Source organism: Lissotriton vulgaris, chromosome 4_1 (assembly GCF_964263255.1).
Source record: "Lissotriton vulgaris chromosome 4_1, aLisVul1.2, whole genome shotgun sequence".
Lineage (NCBI taxonomy): Eukaryota > Metazoa > Chordata > Amphibia > Caudata > Salamandridae > Lissotriton > Lissotriton vulgaris.
In genome coordinates, this window is record NC_141691.1 from 714,490,681 (window position 1) to 714,505,532 (window position 14,852).

Here is a 14,852-nt window from a genome sequence, read left to right on the forward strand (position 1 = left end):
TAGGCCCTAACTCCCCTTTGCCACCATGGATTTGCTTCAAGCCTCTTGCAATCAAAAGTATGTATGCCCAGCAGTGCTCCAGGACCCCAAAATCCACCCCCAAACAGGGCCCCCAAAGCAAGAAAGAGCGCAAAAACTATCAAAAGTAAAAAACTTTTTCAATATTTATTTTATCCAAAACACTTTTATCCGGTATTAAACCTTCCCAGCAATGGCCCCAGACCCGTCAACCAAGGCGTAAAGAAGTGGAAGACCCCCAAACAGCCAAAAAGAAAAACTACAAAAATGGGGACTTAGAAATTTTCAGGCAAATTTCCAAAATCACTCCACGCGAGCTCTGCAGCTAGGCCCTAACTCCCAATTGCCACCATGGATTTGCTTCAAACCTCTTGCAATCAAAAGTATCCATACCCAGGAGTGCTCCCAGACCCCAAACCCCACCCACAAACACCCAGAACCCCCCAAACGGCACCTCAAAGAGAAGCAAGTCAGCAAAAATACAAAAAACAATTCACCTCCGATTTTGTCCAAACCACTTTTATCCGGTATTAGACATTCCCAGCAATGGCCCAAGACCCCTGCAGCTACCCGCAAAAAAGCAGAACACCCCCAAACAGGCAAAAAGGAAAAATGGGCCTACTACCTTCAATTCAGTCCAAATACGCTGTGCAGCTAGGCCCTAACTCCCCTTTTCCACCATGGATTTCCTGGAAAACAAATGCATTCAACATTAGACTGTGCCAGCAGTGCTCCCAGACCCCAAAACCCACCCCCAAACACCCGGAACCCCCGAAACAGCACCTCAAAGACAAGCAAGCCAGCAAAAATGCAAAAAAAATTTCACCTCCGATTTTTTCCAAACCACTTTTATCCGGTATTAGACATTTCCAGGATTGGCCCCAGACCCGTAAACCAAGGCAGAAAGAAGTGGAAGACCCCAAACAGCCAAAAAACAAACTACAAAAATGGGGACTTAGAAATTGTCAGGCAAATTTCCAAAATCACTCCATGTGCGCTCTGCAGCTAGGCCCTAACTCCCCTTTGCCACCATGAAATTGCATCAAAGCTCTTGCAATCAAAAGTATCCATACCCAGCAGTGCTCCAAGACCCCAAAACCCACCCCCAAACAGGCCCCCAAAAACACAAAAGAGAGCGAAAACTATAAAAAGTGAAAAACTTTTTCACCATGTATTTTATCCAAAACACTTTTATCCTGTATTAGACCTTCCCAGCAATGGCTCCAGACCCGTCAACCCAGGTTTAAAGAAGTGGAAGACCCCAAACAGCCAAAAAGCAAACCTACAAAAATGGGGACTTAGAAATTTTCAGGCAAATTTCCAAAATCACTCCACGCGAGCTCTGCAGCTAGGCCCTAACTCCCAATTGCCACCATGGATTTGCTTCAAACCTCTTGCAATCAAAAGTATCCATACCCAGCAGTGCTCCAAGACCCCAAAACCCACCCACAAACACCCAGAACCCCCCAAACGGCACCTCAAAGAGAAGCAAGTCAGCAAAAATACAAAAAAACAATTCACCTCCGATTTTGTCCAAACCACTTTTATCCGGTATTAGACATTCCCAGCAATGGCCCAAGACCCCTGCAGCTACCCGCAAAAAAGCAGAACACCCCCAAACAGGCAAAAAGGAAAAATGGGCCTACTACCTTCAATTCAGTCCAAATACGCTGTGCAGCTAGGCCCTAACTCCCCTTTTCCACCATGGATTTCCTGAAAAACAAATGCATTCAACATTAGACTGTGCCAGCAGTGCTCCCAGACCCCAAAACTCACCCCCAAACACCCGGAACCCCCGAAACAGCACCTCAAAGACAAGCAAGTCAGCAAAAATGCAAAAAAAAATTCACCTCCGATTTTTTCCAAACCACTTTTATCCGGTATTAGACATTTCCAGGATTGGCCCCAGACCCGTCAACCAAGGCAGAATGAAGTGGAAGACCCCAAACAGCCAAAAAACAAACTACAAAAATGGGGACTTAGAAATTGTCAGACAAATTTCCAAAATCACTCCATGTGCGCTCTGCAGTTAGGCCCTAACTCCCCTTTGCCACCATGAAATTGCATCAAAGCTCTTGCAATCAAAAGTATCCATACCCAGCAGTACTCCAAGACCCCAAAACCCACCCTCAAACAGGCCCCCAAAAACACAAAAGAGAGCGAAAACTATAAAAAGTGAAAAACTTTTTCACCATGTATTTTATCCAAAACACTTTTATCCGGTATTAGACCTTCCCAGCAATGGCTCCAGACCCGTCAACCCAGGTTTAAAGAAGTGGAAGACCCCCAAACAGCCAAAAAGCAAACCTACAAAAATGGGGACTTAGAAATTGTCAGGCAAATTTCCAAAATCACTCCATGCGCGCTCTGCAGCTTGGCCCTAACTCCCCTTTGCCACCATGGATTTGCTTCAAACCTCTTGCAATCAAAAGTATCCATGCCCAGCAGTGCTCCAAGACCCCAAAACCCACCCCAACCACCAGGAACCCCCCCAAACAGGCCCCCAAAACACAAAAGAGAGCGAAAACTACAAAAAGTGAAAATCTTTTTCACCATGTATTTTATCCAAAACACCTTTATCTGGTATTAGACCTTCCCAGCAATGGCCCCAGACCCGTCAACCCAGGTGGAAAGAAGTGGAAGACCTCCAAACAGCCAAAAAGCATAACTACAAAAATGGGGACTTAGAAATTGTCAGGCAAATTTCCAAAATCACTCCATGCGCGCTCTGCAGCTAGGCCCTAACTTCCCTTTGCCACCATGGATTTGCTTCAAACCTCTTGCAATCAAAAGTATCCATGCCCAGCAGTGCTCCAAGACCCCAAAACCGACCCCAAACACCAGGAACCCCCCAAACAGGCCCCCAAAAACAAGAAAGAGCGCAAAAACTATAAAAAGTAAAACACTTTTTCACCATGTATTTTATCCAAAACACTTTTATCCGGTATTAAACCTTCCCAGCAATGGCCCCAGACCCGTCAACCAAGGCGAAAGAAGTGGAAGACCCCCAAACAGCCAAAAAGCAAAACTACAAAAATGGAGACTTAGAAATTTTCAGGCAAATTTCCAAAATCACTCCACGCGTGCTCTGCAGCTAGGCCCTAACTCCCCTTTGCCACCATGGATTTGCTTCAATCCTCTTGCAATCAAAAGTATTCATACCCAGCAGTGCTCCCAGACCACAAAACCCACCCACAAACACCCGGAACCCCCCAAACAGCACCTCAAAGACAAGCAAGTCAGCAAAAAAGCAAAAAAACAATTCACCTCCGATTTTGTCCAGATCACTTTTATCCGGTATTAGACATTCCCAGCATTGGCCCAAGACCCCTGCAGCTACCCGCAAAAAAGCAGAACACCCCCAAACAGGCAAAAAGCAAAAATGGGTCTACTACCTTCAATTCAGTCCAAATACGCTGTGCAGCTAGGCCCTAACTCTGCTTTTCCACCATGGATTTCCTGAAAAACAAATGCAATCAACATTACACTGTGCCAGCAGAGCTCCCAGACCCCAAAACCCACCCCCAAACACCCGGAACCCCCCAAACAGCACTTCAAAGACAAGAAAGGCAGCAAAAATGCAAAAAAAATGTCACCTCCGATTTTGTCCAAACCACTTTTATCCGGTATTAGACATTTCCAGGAATGGCCCCAGACCTGTCAACCAAGGTGGAAAGAAGTGGAAGACCCCCAAACAGCCAAAATCCAAACTACAAAAATGGGTACTTAGAAATTTTCATGCAAATTTCCAAAATCACTCCACGCGCGCTCTGCAGCTAGGCCCTAACTCCCCTTTGCCACCATGAATTTGCATCAAACCTCTCGCAATAAAAGGTATCCATACCCAGCAGTGCTCCAAGACCCCAAAACCCACCCCCAAACAGGCCCCCCAAAACACGAAAGAGAGCGAAAACTATAAAAAGTGAAAAACTTTTTCACCATGTATTTTATCCAAAACACTTTTATCCGGTATGAGACCATCCCAGCAATGGCTCCAGACCCGTCAACCCAGGTGGAAAGAAGTGGAAGACCCCCAAACAGCCAAAAAGCAAAACTACAAAAATGGGGACTTAAAAATTGTCAGGCAAATTTCCAAAATCACTCCATGCGCGCTCTGCAGCTAGGCCCTAACTTCCCTTTGCCACCATGGATTTGCTTCAAACCTCTTGCAATCAAAAGTATCCATGCCCCTCAGTGCTCCAAGAACCCAAAACCCACCCCAAACACCAGGAACCCCCCAAACAGGCCCCCCAAAACACAAAAGAGAGCGAAAACTACAAAAAGTGAAAAACGTTTTCACCATGTATTTCATCCAAAACACTTTTATCCGGTATTATACCTTCCCAGCAATGGCTCCAGACCCATCAACCCAGGTGGAAAGAAGTGGAAAACCCCTAAACAGCCAAAAAGCAAACCTACAAAAATGGGGACTTAGAAATTGTCAGGCAAATTTCCAAAATCACTCCATGCGCGCTCTGCAGCTTGGCCCTAACTCCCCTTTGCCACCATGGATTTGCTTCAAACCTCTTGCAATCAAAAGTATCCATTCCCAGCAGTGCTCCAAGACCCCAAAACCCACCCCAAACACCAGGAACCCCCCCAAACAGGCCCCCAAAAACACGAAAGAGAGCGAAAACTATAAAAAGTGAAAAAAGTTTTCACCATATATTTTATCCAAAGCACTTTTATCCGGTATTAAACCTTCCCAGCAATGGCCCCGGACCCGTCAACCCAGGCGGACAGAAGTGGAAGACCCCCAAACAGCCAAAAAGCAAAACTACAAAAATGGGGACTTAGAAATTGTCAGGCGAATTTCCAAAATCACTCCATGCGCGCTCTGCAGCTAGGCCCTAACTCCCCTTTGCCACCATAGATTTGCTTCAAATCTCCTGCAATCAAAAGTATTTATGCCCAACAGTGCTCCAAGACCCCAAAACCCACCCCCAAACACCAGGAACCCCCGCAAACAGGCCCCAAAAACACAAGAGAAAACTATAAAAAGTGAAAAACTTTTTCACCATGTATTTTATCCAAAACACTTTTATCCGGTATTAGACCTCCCCAGCATTGGCCCCAGACCAATCAACCCAGGCGGAAAGAAGTGGAAGACCCCCAAACAGCCAAAAATCAAAACTACAAAAATGGGGACTTAAAAATTGTCAGGCAAATTTCCAAAATCACTCCATGCGCGCTCTGCAGCTAGGCCCTAACGCCCCTTTGCCACCATGGATTTGCTTCAAACCTCTTGCAATCAAAAGTATCCATGCCCAGCAGTGCTCCAAGACCCCAAAACCCACCCACAAACACCAGGAACCTCCCCACACAGGCCCCCAAAAACACAAAAAGAGCAAAAACTATAAAAAGTGAAAAAACTTTTTCACCATGTATTTTATCCAAAACACTTTTATCCAGTGTTAGACCTTTCCAGCAATGGCCCCAGACCCGTCAATCCAGGCGGAGAGAAGTGGAAAACCCCCAAACAGCCAAAAATCAAAACTACAAAAATGAGGACTTAGAAATTGTCAGGCAAATTTCCAAAATCACTCCATGAGCGCTCTGCAGCTAGGCCCTAACTCCACTTTGCCACCATGGATTTGCTTCAAACCTCTTGCAATCAAAAGTATCCATGCCCAGCAGTGCTCCAAGACCCCAAAACCCACGCCCAAACACCAAGAACCCCCCCAAACAGGCCCCCAAAACACGAGAGCGAGCAAAAACTATAAAAAGTGAACAACTTTTTCACCATGTATTTTATCCAAAACACTTTTATCCAGTATTAGACCTTCCCAGCAATGGCCCCAGACCCGTCAATCCAGGCGGAAAGAAGTGGAAGACCCCCAAATTACAAAAATGGGGACTTAGAAATTGTCAGGCAAATTTCCAAAATCACTCCATGCGCACTCTGCAGCTAGAACCTAACTTCCCTTTGCCACCATGGATTTGCTTCAAACCTCTTGCAATCAAAAGTATCCATGCCCAGCAGTGCTCCAAGACCCCAAAACCCACGCCCAAACACCAAGAACCCCCCCAAACAGGCCCCCCAAAACACGAAAGAGAGCAAAAACTATAAAAAGTGAACAACTTTTTCACCATGTATTTTATCCAAAACACTTTTATCCAGTGTTAGACCTTCCCAGCAATGGCCCCAGACACGTCAATCCAGGCGGAAAGAAGTGGAAGACCCCCAAACAGCCAAAAACCAAACTACAAAAATGGGGACTTAGAAATTTTCAGGCAAATTTCCAAAATCACTCCACGCGCGCCCTGCAGCTAGGCCCTAACTCCCCTTTGCCACCATGGATTTGCTTCAAACCTCTTGCAATCAAAAGTATCCATGCCCAGCAGTGCTCCAAGACCCCAAAACCCACCCCCAAACACCAGGAACCCCCGCAAACAGGCCCCAAAAACACGAGAGAAAACTATAAAAAGTGAAAAACGTTTTCACCATGTATTTTATCCAAAACACTTTTATCCGGTATTAGACCTTCCCAGCATTGGCCCCAGACCAATCAACCTAGGCGGAAAGAAGTGGAAGACCCCCAAACAGCCAAAAACCAAACTACAAAAATGGGGACTTAGAAATTGTCAGGCAAATTTCCAAAATCACTCCATGCGCGCTCTGCAGCTAGTCCCTAACTTCCCTTTGCCACCATGGATTTGCTTCAAACCTCTTGCAATCAAAAGTATCCATGCCCAGCAGTGCTCCAAGACCCCAAAACCCACCCACAAACACCAGGAACCCCCGCAAACAGGCCCCAAAAACACAAGAGAAAACTACAAAAAGTGAAAAACTTTTTCACCCTGTATTTTATCCAAAACACATTTATCTGGTATTAGACCTTGCTAGCAATGGCCCCAGACCCGTCAACCCAGGCGGAAAGAAGTGGAAAACCCCCAAACAGCCAAAAATCAAAACTACAAAAATGAGGACTTAAAAATTGTCAGGCAAATTTCCAAAATCACTCCATGCGCGCTCTGCAGCTAGGCCCTAACTTCCCTTTGCCACCATGGATTTGCTTCAAACCTCTTGCAATCAAAAGTATCCATGCCCAGCAGTGCTCCAAGACCCCAAAACCCACCCACAAACACCAGGAACCTCCCCACACAGGCCCCCAAAAACACAAAAAGAGCAAAAACTATAAAAAGTGAAAAAACTTTTTCACCATGTATTTTAACCAAAACACTTTTATCCAGTGTTAGACCTTCCCAGCAATGGCCCCAGACCCGTAAATCCAGGCGGAAAGAAGTGGAAGACCCCCAATCAGCCAAAAACCAAACTACAAAAATGGGGACTTAGAAATTTTCAGGCAAATTTCCAAAATCACTCCACGCGCACTCTGCAGCTAGGCCCTAACGCCCCTTTGCCACCATGAATTTGCTTCAAACCTCTTGCACTCAAAAGTATCCATACCCAGCAGTGCTCCAAGACCCCTAAACCCACCCCCAAACAGGCCCCCAAAAACACAAAAGAGAGCGAAAACTACAAAAAGTGAAAAACTTTTTCACCCTGTATTTTATCCAAAACACATTTATCTGGTATTAGACCTTGCTAGCAATGGCCCCAGGCCCGTCAACCCAGGCGGAAAGAAGTGGAAAACCCCCAAACAGCCAAAAATCAAAACTACAAAAATGAGGACTTAGAAATTGTCAGGCAAATTTCCAAAATCACTCCATGAGCGCTCTGCAGCTAGGCCCTAACTCCACTTTGCCACCATGGATTTGCTTCAAACCTCTTGCAATCAAAAGTATCCATGCCCAGCAGTGCTCCAAGACCCCAAAACCCACGCCCAAACACCAAGAACCCCCCCAAACAGGCCCCCAAAACACGAGAGCGAGCAAAAACTATAAAAAGTGAACAACTTTTTCACCATGTATTTTATCCAAAACACTTTTATCCAGTATTAGACCTTCCCAGCAATGGCCCCAGACCCGTCAATCCAGGCGGAAAGAAGTGGAAGACCCCCAAATTACAAAAATGGGGACTTAGAAATTGTCAGGCAAATTGCCAAAATCACTCCATGCGCACTCTGCAGCTAGAACCTAACTTCCCTTTGCCACCATGGATTTGCTTCAAACCTCTTGCAATCAAAAGTATCTATGCCCAGCAGTGCTCCAAGACCCCAAAACCCACGCCCAAACACCAAGAACCCCCCCAAACAGGCCCCCCAAAACACGAAAGAGAGCAAAAACTATAAAAAGTGAACAACTTTTTCACCATGTATTTTATCCAAAACACTTTTATCCAGTGTTAGACCTTCCCAGCAATGGCCCCAGACCCGTCAATCCAGGCGGAAAGAAGTGGAAGACCCCCAAACAGCCAAAAACCAAACTACAAAAATGGGGACTTAGAAATTTTCAGGCAAATTTCCAAAATCACTCCACGCGCGCCCTGCAGCTAGGCCCTAACTCCCCTTTGCCACCATGGATTTGCTTCAAACCTCTTGCAATCAAAAGTATCCATGCCCAGCAGTGCTCCAAGACCCCAAAACCCACCCCCAAACACCAGGAACCCCCGCAAACAGGCCCCAAAAACACGAGAGAAAACTATAAAAAGTGAAAAACGTTTTCACCATGTATTTTATCCAAAACACTTTTATCCGGTATTAGACCTTCCCAGCATTGGCCCCAGACCAATCAACCTAGGCGGAAAGAAGTGGAAGACCCCCAAACAGCCAAAAACCAAACTACAAAAATGGGGACTTAGAAATTGTCAGGCAAATTTCCAAAATCACTCCATGCGCGCTCTGCAGCTAGGCCCTAACTTCCCTTTGCCACCATGGATTTGCTTCAAACCTCTTGCAATCAAAAGTATCCTTGCCCAGCAGTGCTCCAAGACCCCAAAACCCACCCACAAACACCAGGAACCCCCGCAAACAGGCCCCAAAAACACGAGAGAAAACTACAAAAAGTGAAAAACTTTTTCACCCTGTATTTTATCCAAAACACATTTATCTGGTATTCGACCTTCCTAGCAATGGCCCCAGACCCGTCAACCCAGGCGGAAAGAAGTGGAAAACCCCCAAACAGCCAAAAATCCAAACTACAAAAATGAGGACTTAAAAATTGTCAGGCAAATTTCCAAAATCACTCCATGCGCGCTCTGCAGCTAGGCCCTAACTTCCCTTTGCCACCATGGATTTGCTTCAAACCTCTTGCAATCAAAAGTATCCATGCCCCTCAGTGCTCCAAGAACCCAAAACCCACCCCAAACACCAGGAACCCCCCAAACAGGCCCCCCAAAACACAAAAGAGAGCGAAAACTACAAAAAGTGAAAAACGTTTTCACCATGTATTTCATCCAAAACACTTTTATCCGGTATTATACCTTCCCAGCAATGGCTCCAGACCCATCAACCCAGGTGGAAAGAAGTGGAAAACCCCTAAACAGCCAAAAAGCAAACCTACAAAAATGGGGACTTAGAAATTGTCAGGCAAATTTCCAAAATCACTCCATGCGCGCTCTGCAGCTTGGCCCTAACTCCCCTTTGCCACCATGGATTTGCTTCAAACCTCTTGCAATCAAAAGTATCCATTCCCAGCAGTGCTCCAAGACCCCAAAGCCCACCCCAAACACCAGGAACCCCCCCAAACAGGCCCCCAAAAACACGAAAGAGAGCGAAAACTATAAAAAGTGAAAAACGTTTTCACCATATATTTTATCCAAAGCACTTTTATCCGGTATTAAACCTTCCCAGCAATGGCCCCGGACCCGTCAACCCAGGCGGACAGAAGTGGAAGACCCCCAAACAGCCAAAAAGCAAAACTACAAAAATGGGGACTTAGAAATTGTCAGGCGAATTTCCAAAATCACTCCATGCGCGCTCTGCAGCTAGGCCCTAACTCCCCTTTGCCACCATAGATTTGCTTCAAATCTCCTGCAATCAAAAGTATTTATGCCCAACAGTGCTCCAAGACCCCAAAACCCACCCCCAAACACCAGGAACCCCCGCAAACAGGCCCCAAAAACACAAGAGAAAACTATAAAAAGTGAAAAACTTTTTCACCATGTATTTTATCCAAAACACTTTTATCCGGTATTAGACCTCCCCAGCATTGGCCCCAGACCAATCAACCCAGGCGGAAAGAAGTGGAAGATCCCCAAACAGCCAAAAATCAAAACTACAAAAATGGGGACTTAAAAATTGTCAGGCAAATTTCCAAAATCACTCCATGCGCGCTCTGCAGCTAGGCCCTAACGCCCCTTTGCCACCATGGATTTGCTTCAAACCTCTTGCAATCAAAAGTATCCATGCCCAGCAGTGCTCCAAGACCCCAAAACCCACCCACAAACACCAGGAACCTCCCCACACAGGCCCCCAAAAACACAAAAAGAGCAAAAACTATAAAAAGTGAAAAAACTTTTTCACCATGTATTTTATCCAAAACACTTTTATCCAGTGTTAGACCTTTCCAGCAATGGCCCCAGACCCGTCAATCCAGGCGGAGAGAAGTGGAAAACCCCCAAACAGCCAAAAATCAAAACTACAAAAATGAGGACTTAGAAATTGTCAGGCAAATTTCCAAAATCACTCCATGAGCGCTCTGCAGCTAGGCCCTAACTCCACTTTGCCACCATGGATTTGCTTCAAACCTCTTGCAATCAAAAGTATCCATGCCCAGCAGTGCTCCAAGACCCCAAAACCCACGCCCAAACACCAAGAACCCCCCCAAACAGGCCCCCAAAACACGAGAGCGAGCAAAAACTATAAAAAGTGAACAACTTTTTCACCATGTATTTTATCCAAAACACTTTTATCCAGTATTAGACCTTCCCAGCAATGGCCCCAGACCCGTCAATCCAGGCGGAAAGAAGTGGAAGACCCCCAAATTACAAAAATGGGGACTTAGAAATTGTCAGGCAAATTTCCAAAATCACTCCATGCGCACTCTGCAGCTAGAACCTAACTTCCCTTTGCCACCATGGATTTGCTTCAAACCTCTTGCAATCAAAAGTATCCATGCCCAGCAGTGCTCCAAGACCCCAAAACCCACGCCCAAACACCAAGAACCCCCCCAAACAGGCCCCCCAAAACACGAAAGAGAGCAAAAACTATAAAAAGTGAACAACTTTTTCACCATGTATTTTATCCAAAACACTTTTATCCAGTGTTAGACCTTCCCAGCAATGGCCCCAGACACGTCAATCCAGGCGGAAAGAAGTGGAAGACCCCCAAACAGCCAAAAACCAAACTACAAAAATGGGGACTTAGAAATTTTCAGGCAAATTTCCAAAATCACTCCACGCGCGCCCTGCAGCTAGGCCCTAACTCCCCTTTGCCACCATGGATTTGCTTCAAACCTCTTGCAATCAAAAGTATCCATGCCCAGCAGTGCTCCAAGACCCCAAAACCCACCCCCAAACACCAGGAACCCCCGCAAACAGGCCCCAAAAACACGAGAGAAAACTATAAAAAGTGAAAAACGTTTTCACCATGTATTTTATCCAAAACACTTTTATCCGGTATTAGACCTTCCCAGCATTGGCCCCAGACCAATCAACCTAGGCGGAAAGAAGTGGAAGACCCCCAAACAGCCAAAAACCAAACTACAAAAATGGGGACTTAGAAATTGTCAGGCAAATTTCCAAAATCACTCCATGCGCGCTCTGCAGCTAGTCCCTAACTTCCCTTTGCCACCATGGATTTGCTTCAAACCTCTTGCAATCAAAAGTATCCATGCCCAGCAGTGCTCCAAGACCCCAAAACCCACCCACAAACACCAGGAACCCCCGCAAACAGGCCCCAAAAACACAAGAGAAAACTACAAAAAGTGAAAAACTTTTTCACCCTGTATTTTATCCAAAACACATTTATCTGGTATTAGACCTTGCTAGCAATGGCCCCAGACCCGTCAACCCAGGCGGAAAGAAGTGGAAAACCCCCAAACAGCCAAAAATCAAAACTACAAAAATGAGGACTTAAAAATTGTCAGGCAAATTTCCAAAATCACTCCATGCGCGCTCTGCAGCTAGGCCCTAACTTCCCTTTGCCACCATGGATTTGCTTCAAACCTCTTGCAATCAAAAGTATCCATGCCCAGCAGTGCTCCAAGACCCCAAAACCCACCCACAAACACCAGGAACCTCCCCACACAGGCCCCCAAAAACACAAAAAGAGCAAAAACTATAAAAAGTGAAAAAACTTTTTCACCATGTATTTTATCCAAAACACTTTTATCCAGTGTTAGACCTTCCCAGCAATGGCCCCAGACCCGTAAATCCAGGCGGAAAGAAGTGGAAGACCCCCAATCAGCCAAAAACCAAACTACAAAAATGGGGACTTAGAAATTTTCAGGCAAATTTCCAAAATCACTCCACGCGCACTCTGCAGCTAGGCCCTAACGCCCCTTTGCCACCATGAATTTGCTTCAAACCTCTTGCACTCAAAAGTATCCATACCCAGCAGTGCTCCAAGACCCCTAAACCCACCCCCAAACAGGCCCCCAAAAACACAAAAGAGAGCGAAAACTACAAAAAGTGAAAAACTTTTTCACCCTGTATTTTATCCAAAACACATTTATCTGGTATTAGACCTTGCTAGCAATGGCCCCAGGCCCGTCAACCCAGGCGGAAAGAAGTGGAAAACCCCCAAACAGCCAAAAATCAAAACTACAAAAATGAGGACTTAGAAATTGTCAGGCAAATTTCCAAAATCACTCCATGAGCGCTCTGCAGCTAGGCCCTAACTCCACTTTGCCACCATGGATTTGCTTCAAACCTCTTGCAATCAAAAGTATCCATGCCCAGCAGTGCTCCAAGACCCCAAAACCCACGCCCAAACACCAAGAACCCCCCCAAACAGGCCCCCAAAACACGAGAGCGAGCAAAAACTATAAAAAGTGAACAACTTTTTCACCATGTATTTTATCCAAAACACTTTTATCCAGTATTAGACCTTCCCAGCAATGGCCCCAGACCCGTCAATCCAGGCGGAAAGAAGTGGAAGACCCCCAAATTACAAAAATGGGGACTTAGAAATTGTCAGGCAAATTGCCAAAATCACTCCATGCGCACTCTGCAGCTAGAACCTAACTTCCCTTTGCCACCATGGATTTGCTTCAAACCTCTTGCAATCAAAAGTATCTATGCCCAGCAGTGCTCCAAGACCCCAAAACCCACGCCCAAACACCAAGAACCCCCCCAAACAGGCCCCCCAAAACACGAAAGAGAGCAAAAACTATAAAAAGTGAACAACTTTTTCACCATGTATTTTATCCAAAACACTTTTATCCAGTGTTAGACCTTCCCAGCAATGGCCCCAGACCCGTCAATCCAGGCGGAAAGAAGTGGAAGACCCCCAAACAGCCAAAAACCAAACTACAAAAATGGGGACTTAGAAATTTTCAGGCAAATTTCCAAAATCACTCCACGCGCGCCCTGCAGCTAGGCCCTAACTCCCCTTTGCCACCATGGATTTGCTTCAAACCTCTTGCAATCAAAAGTATCCATGCCCAGCAGTGCTCCAAGACCCCAAAACCCACCCCCAAACACCAGGAACCCCCGCAAACAGGCCCCAAAAACACGAGAGAAAACTATAAAAAGTGAAAAACGTTTTCACCATGTATTTTATCCAAAACACTTTTATCCGGTATTAGACCTTCCCAGCATTGGCCCCAGACCAATCAACCTAGGCGGAAAGAAGTGGAAGACCCCCAAACAGCCAAAAACCAAACTACAAAAATGGGGACTTAGAAATTGTCAGGCAAATTTCCAAAATCACTCCATGCGCGCTCTGCAGCTAGGCCCTAACTTCCCTTTGCCACCATGGATTTGCTTCAAACCTCTTGCAATCAAAAGTATCCTTGCCCAGCAGTGCTCCAAGACCCCAAAACCCACCCACAAACACCAGGAACCCCCGCAAACAGGCCCCAAAAACACGAGAGAAAACTACAAAAAGTGAAAAACTTTTTCACCCTGTATTTTATCCAAAACACATTTATCTGGTATTCGACCTTCCTAGCAATGGCCCCAGACCCGTCAACCCAGGCGGAAAGAAGTGGAAAACCCCCAAACAGCCAAAAATCCAAACTACAAAAATGAGGACTTAAAAATTGTCAGGCAAATTTCCAAAATCACTCCATGCGCGCTCTGCAGCTAGGCCCTAACTTCCCTTTGCCACCATGGATTTGCTTCAAACCTCTTGCAATCAAAAGTATCCATGCCCAGCAGTGCTCCAAGACCCCAAAACCCACCCACAAACACCAGGAACCTCCCCACACAGGCCCCCAAAAACACAAAAAGAGCAAAAACTATAAAAAGTGAAAAAACTTTTTCACCATGTATTTTATCCAAAACACTTTTATCCAGTGTTAGACCTTCCCAGCAATGGCCCCAGACCCGTCAATCCAGGCGGAAAGAAGTGGAAGACCCCCAATCAGCCAAAAACCAAACTACAAAAATGGGGACTTAGAAATTTTCAGGCAAATTTCCAAAATCACTCCACGCGCACTCTGCAGCTAGGCCCTAACGCCCCTTTGCCACCATGAATTTGCTTCAAACCTCTTGCAATCAAAAGTATCCATACCCAGCAGTGCTCCAAGACCCCTAAACCCACCCCCAAACAGGCCCCCAAAAACACAAAAGAGAGCGAAAACTACAAAAAGTGAAAAACTTTTTCACCCTGTATTTTATCCAAAACACATTTATCTGGTATTAGACCTTGCTAGCAATGGCCCCAGGCCCGTCAACCCAGGCGGAAAGAAGTGGAAAACCCCCAAACAGCCAAAAATCAAAACTACAAAAATGAGGACTTAGAAATTGTCAGGCAAATTTCCAAAATCACTCCATGAGCGCTCTGCAGCTAGGCCCTAACTCCACTTTGCCACCATGGATTTGC